This window comes from Periplaneta americana, chromosome 4, assembly GCF_040183065.1.
Source record: "Periplaneta americana isolate PAMFEO1 chromosome 4, P.americana_PAMFEO1_priV1, whole genome shotgun sequence".
Lineage (NCBI taxonomy): Eukaryota > Metazoa > Arthropoda > Insecta > Blattodea > Blattidae > Periplaneta > Periplaneta americana.
In genome coordinates, this window is record NC_091120.1 from 4,227,501 (window position 1) to 4,234,959 (window position 7,459).

Consider the following 7,459-nt stretch of genomic DNA (forward strand, 5'->3'; position numbering starts at 1 on the left):
TAGACAGGCAGGCAGACAGATAGACGGACGGACGGACGGACGGATGGATGGAGGGAGGGACGGACGGACGGAAGGACGGACGGACTGACAGACCGACAGACAGACAGACAGATAGATATGCATACATTGAAAATAATTGTCAATTAATGTTCGATACTATGATCATATATCACCTTCTTTCTAGAAGTTATCAGGGCTTAGGTTACATGAGAGGAGAAATCTGCAGTCGCTTTCTCTCTTATATCGAATTATGCACACTTCATCCCCCTATTACTTATTCGCTCGTTTTGATACTCTCTCTCGCTATCATAATATTAATACTAGATCACAACGCGATAACACGATAGAAATTCCACTTCATACATCATCTCTGTATTCCCCATCCTTCACTGTTGCTACTTCTCGTCACTGGAACTCTCTGCCAAACCTTGAAATATTTCAAATTCAAGTTAGGAACTTATCTTATGGCGATTTGCCAAAATAACGTAGAGTTATGACAAGTTTTGTATATTTTCACGTCTTTTTTACATTTACACTAGGCATTCTAGTAATATTTACCTTATTTTTTATTTATTGTTGCATCATATTGCCTTTCATGTGAGGACTCGTGTTACTTATTATCATAATTTTCACTTTTTTGTGTGTATACTTAAAAAATTGTGCTTATCATATGCTTTATTATTCACTATATTATTATTATTATTATTATTATTATTATTATTATTATTATTATTATTATTATTATTATATTGTACGAAATGGAACTATAGAAATTGGAGATTTATCGTTCGAAGAGGTGGAAAAATTCAAATATCTTGGAGCAGCAGTAACAAATATAAATGACACTCGGGAGGAAATTAAACACAGAATAAATATGGGAAATGCCTGTTATTATTCGGTTGAGAAGCTTTTGTCATCTAGTCTGGTGTCAAAAAATCTGAAAGTTAGAATTTATAAAACAGTTATATTACCGGTTCTTCTGTATGATTGTGAAACTTGGACTCTCACTTTGAGAGAGGAACAGAAATTAAGGGTGTTTGAGACTAAGGTTCTTAGGAAAATATTTGGGTCTAAGAGGGATGAAGTTACAGGAGAATGGAGAAAGTTACACAACGCAGAACTGCACGCATTGTATTCTTCACCTGACATAATTAGGAACATTAAATGCAGACGTTTGAGATGGGCAGGGCATGTAGCACGTATGGACGAATCCAGAAATGCATATAGAGTGTTAGTTGGGAGGCCGGAGGGAAAAAGACCTTTGGGGAGGCCGAGACATAGATGGGAAGACAATATTAAAATGGATTTGAGGGAGGTAGGATATGATGGTAGAGACTGGATTAATCTTGCTCAGGATAGGGACCAATGGCGGGCTTATGTGAGGGTGGCAATGAACCTCCCATCTACGTCTCGGCCTCCCTAAAGGTCTTTTTCCCTCCGGTCTCCCAACTAACACTCTATATGCATTTCTGGATTCGCCCATACGTGCTACATGCCCTGCCCCTCTCAAACGTCTGGATTTAATGTTCCTAATTATGTCAGGTGAAGAATACAATGCGTGCAGTTCTGCGTTGTATAACTTTCTCCATTCTCCATTTGAGGAAGGTGGGATATGATGATAGAGACTGGATTAATCTTGCACAGGATAGGGACCGATGGCGGGCTTATGTGAGGGCGGCAATGAACCTTCGGGTTCCTTAAAAGCCATTTGTAAGTAAGTAAGTAAGTAAGTAAGAATTATTATTATTATTATTATTATTATTATTATTATTATTATTATTATTATTATTATTATTATTACTGGTCTCATATTGCATATGTCGCCCAGATCTATAAAATTATTTGAACGGGCATTTCCTATAAGACTAGCGTCATAATTTCAATTGGTAAATAAAAATTCAACTCTTATGATTCTGGACTCAATTTTTCGATTATCATCCTTGTTTCGCCAACAGGTCAGTACTTAAGTTTAACTTTTATCAACTATTTCTTTTAGGCGAAAGCATAAATAGGTATTATCCTTGCTCAGAAAATTTACCTGAAACAAATCATAACTATTTCGTTATCCAACTGGTACAGTTCAGTATTTCCACACTTGATTCTTTCGTCTGCAACTGAACTCATGTCGCGTAACGTTCCCACAGCAATCTCCCCGTACTCAACCCGCATCTTGTAACTCCATCGCAACAAGAATACGCACTGCTGCAGACTTTGTCTTCATCCCATTTTCTTCCAAAAAAAAAAAAAAAAAAATAGAGAAACTTCATAAAAATTTCGCCCATCCGACTAGCGTTGGACAAAGCATCTAAAGTCTATTTGGAGTCCTCGCTTTATTCTTCATGGCCATGTCTTTTATTATTACTTCCTTTCACAACGATTTATCATCTTTTTATCTCGCTCCCCATCCCTGTCTCTTCCATCCGTTTTGCTGGGCGACTCGATTTCTAACTGCATAGCATGTTCCTTCCTTCCTTCCTTCGCTTTCCAGCCCGGCAGTGGTGGACTAGGAAGATATTATAGTCTGTGCATAATCACCAACAATTCTGTAAAATATTGCTGTCTTTATACTAATGTAGTTATCTAAGAACTGGATGATCAATATACATAGCTATAACAGTTAAGAAATGCAATATAAAACACGGACTGTAGGGCCTATTTCTTATTCCTCAAACAGAGTCAGTAACTTTAATTAACTTAGAAGAGTGCATTGTTTGATCGAAATGTATCTTATGGTACAATGCAATATGCCTTTATTAATAGCACGTGACAGAAACATGCCATCGAAAGTGCATTCAATTTTAAGTGAAGACAATGGTATTTTTTTGGTAAAAATGAGTAAATTTTCAAAAACAAATTATTTAAAATACTCTGTGATATGTATGGAATGCATTGCATAACATTTTGTGGGTATTTGTGCCTTTATCGGATGTTGAGTCGCCATTTTTAAACTTCCTGCGTTATGGATTTTTAAATCACTCGCCCAATTTTATTCTTGTTTCCGGTAAATTAAATTAAAAAAAAAAATTTTCTTTAAAATACTCTTTGATATGTGTGGAATGCATTGCATAAGATTTTGTGGGTATTTGTGCCCTTATCGGATGTTGAGACGTCATTTTTAAACTTTCTGCGCTATGATTTTTAAATCACACGCCCACTTTTATCGGTTTCCAGTAACTTCATTTTTTTGCTACATTGCCAGACAAAAATGGATATAATTTCTGAACTATTAAAGATACATGCATGAAATTTAGAACACACATTCTTTAGACTATTAGGAAACTTTTCTCTGTAACAGAATTTTATTAATTGATTTCATTTTAAAAATACGTCCGTTTGTTTGCAAGAAAGGAAATCAGAAAATTGTTATTATATTTTAATTGTTTATTTTACAAACGTAGGGACTAATATCAAAATTCTGTTACAGACAGTTTGTAGAACATGCTTTTGCAAATATATAGCAAAAAACCGTTTGAATCTATCTTTAAAAACGGTTTAGATATATCGGTTTTAGTAAAATCCTGCATTGGGTATATTTTTTTTCAAATTTGGTCCCAAAATAATTTTTTTTATATTTATATTTGGTTGAGTTGCTACTGCTATGAGATCTCTACATACAAAAATTAATATTTTACACCAAATAGGAAAAAAGTTTTAAAAAATACTATCCTCTCCCCTTAAAACATCCCACTTATTGTATTTCCTACAACCAGATTTTAATGTTTTGAAAATTGTCACTGTATTACAAAATTTGTGAAAAACTGTATTTATCTACTGACGTTGGAAAAGTTTATAGTTAAAGAAAGTGGAAAACACGTTATGTTATTTTACTTAGCAACGCGTTATGAAGCATTTTATAACTAATTATTACCGTAACAACAATACAGCTGACGTCATGAATAATAAAGAATAAAAATTTTCACTGATATAACTTTGATAGGCCTAATGGAATTTATAGATTTACTAGTGGCTTGTGCAGCAAATGCTGCAAAATAAGTCCATTACACGTTCAAACAAAAATTTTTCAGATTTATTTTCAATGAAGAATACCAGATATTTTAAAAGTTATTTGCTTCCATAATAATGAAACATACGCCCTCTGAATGGTTTTTTTATGCCAAATACTTTTTCTTGAACCTATCCACCTTCAGTTTTGAGTTTCAACGCGAAATCGCAAGTAACAATGTCAGGACGATCAGTGGGTTTTTCATGTGGGAGTAAAGCAATAGCTATTTCAGATCATTGCGGATTGTAGGTGAAAGTTAAAAAAAAATGTCAGGTTTGCTATGCTTTCGAACAATAGACATAGCATCTTGGTATAGCTGCTGCATGTAGAGCTTGAAATGTAGAGGGTAAAATCATTTTATCCTGCTAAGAGATCTTGCTGAAATGATCGGGAGACTACAAAATTTTGTAGGTCTCTTATTTTATCAGTAAGTAATACCTTTAGGTCTTTCCTTAGGAACTGTAATTTTTGCGCTCTCTCGAGCCAATACTGAAGAGAATGACCCATATAAATGTGACCCATTAAGTATATGAAAAAGACCCAACCCCACTTGATTAATAACTATAAAAATATTTGATTTTTAATAACAATATTCTTATCTTACGTAAGTTTTTTAGTCTTATGTATAAATAATAGTCGCCACTCAGTAAATTATAGAAATGAAGATATAATTTAAGATATTCTCTATATCTACTTATATAACCCCAAAACGTTTCACTTTCATATCATCAGTATAGCATTAATATCTATAATTAATGAAAAATATTCACATCATGGCATTAACTATAATGAAATTTAATTTCTAATGGTAATAATGTCATCAAACCACCTCAAGTTTTGTAGATCTTAATATCCAATACACAGCTGTACTCAGAAAATTACACACCGTAGAATCAAACCTGTAAAAAATTTTGTAAGTCTTGAAGTTTTTAATAACAAATTGAATTTGAACTCTAAATATGTCAGCAATCCTGCAGATCATGGCCTTCGTGTAATATCCCATTGTTCATTGTAGTGTGTGTTTTGTTTTATTCTGAAATGCAATTAGTTCTCAAAACTGATGAAAGATGGATTTTGGAAAGTAGGAAAATAATATAGGAAAATTGACATTTCACTAAAAACTACTATTTTTCTGAAAAACATTGGGTTCCAGGCTTCAAAATGACGGGTCATTTATTAAAATCAGTTCAGTAGTTTTCCCGTAATTTCCATTACCAGTTCAAATTATACATATAGATTTTCTTCTAATTTTGGACAAATAACGAACAACGTACATAAGAGTAAAAAGTAGGTTCTTTGACTCCGGGTCAAGTTAGGTCACTTCCCCCAGTCGTAATCTGACTTGACCCACTCGATAGTAAAGCTCCATTTTTGTACGTTATACTATTAAAACGATACACTTTATATGTAAACTTTTATGACAGTTGAACATTTATCGTCCGTGTAATATTACAACGTGCAAGAAAAAATTGGATATTGAATCGCGTTTAAACGAGTGTCGTTAAATATTAGAGACAGACAGGTGGCCCAAATTTTGTTTCTGGGTCCTTACAAAATACGTGAGGAAGCATGGCCTTTTTAAATACGTAATTCTATTCTAGATTGGACAAATAGTTTGAAAATTGCAGGCGCATAATAAACTTGAACAAATAAAGGCACTTGTGGTTCGAGTCTCACAACATGTCTTTCATATGAAATACTTCCTTAAATTGGCTTAAGAATAAAAACTTATTTACATTAATATAGGCTATACCGGAATCGTTAGTTCCATTGTTACTTTTTGTAGAATTACCTACTACTACATATAATTGTACATAATTGTACCTATTTTTAAAAAGGGGGACAAAACCAACAGTGGTAACTTTCGAGGAAGATCACTTTTGTTGACGTCGTACAAAATTTTGTCCAATATTCTTTTGAGAAGATTAACTCCGTACTTAGATGAAATCATTGGGGATCATCAGTGCGGTTTTCGGCGTAATAGATCGACTACTGGTCAGATTTTTTTGTATTCGACAGATAATGGAGAAAAATGGGAGTATAAGGGTACAGTACATCAGTTATTCATAGATTTCAAAAAGGCATATGACTCGGTTAAGAGGGAAGTATTATATGATATTCTTATTGAATTTGGTATTCCCAAGAAATTAGTTCGATTAATTAAAATGTGTCTCACTGAAACATACAGCAGAGTCCGTATAGGTCAGTTTCTATCTAATGCTTTTCCAATTCACTGCAGGCTAAAGCAGGGAGATGCACTATCACCTTTACTTTTTAACTTTGCCCTAGAGTATGCCATTAGGAAAGTTCAGGATAACAGGCAGGGTTTGGAATTGAACGGGTTACATCAGCTTCTTGTCAATGCGGATGACGTGAATATGTTAGGAGAAAATACACAAACGATTAGGGAAAACACGAAAATTTTACTTGAAGCAAGTAAAGCGATCGGTTTGGAAGTAAATCCCGAAAAGACAAAGTATATGATTATGTCTCGTGACCAGAATATTGTACGGAATGGAAATATAAAAATTGGAGATTTATCCTTCGAAGAGGTGGAAAAATTCAAATGTCTTGGAGCAACAGTAACAAATATAAATGACACTCGGGAGGAAATTAAACGCAGAATAAATATGGGAAATGCGTGTTATTATTCGGTTGAGAAGCTCTTATCATCCAGTCTGCTGTCCAAAAATCTGAAAGTTAGAATTTATAAAACAGTTATATTACCGGTTGTTCTGTATGGTTGTGAAACTTGGACTCTCACTCAGAGAGAGGAACATAGGTTAAGGGTGTTTGAGAATAAGGTGCTTAGGAAAATATTTGGGGCTAAGCGGGATGAAGTTACAGGAGAATGGAGAAAGTTACACAACACAGAACTGCACGCATTGTATTCTTCACCTGACATAATTAGGAACTTAAAATCCAGACGTTTGAGATGGGCAGGGCATGTAGCACGTATGGGCGAATCCAGAAATGCATATAGAGTGTTAGTTGGGAGACTGGAGGGAAAAAGACCTTTAGGGAGGCCGAGACGTAAATGGGAGGATAATATTAAAATGGATTTGAGGGAGGTGGGGTATGATGATAGAGACTGGATTAATCTTGCACAGGATAGGGACCGATGGCGGGCTTATGTGAGAGTGGCAATGAACCTTCGGGTTCCTTAAAAGCCATTTGTAAGTAAGTAAGTACCTACTACAAGAAATTTCTAGACTGCAACTTCTTCACCAGTCCAAAAATGTAAAATTAGTGACTGGAAACAACTTTGACACGCAGCATCTTCATACTGGTGACAGACTACAGTCGCTAATCGCGATTATCGACCTAATCGCGATCGTGATTGTAGTGTGTCACCGTCCCGATCGCGATCAGGAGCTAAATCCTGTTTCCAGAACAAGATAATCGCTCTGAGGCACGGCCCAGTGGATGAAAGTAACATTTTAGTAATCTTTGGTT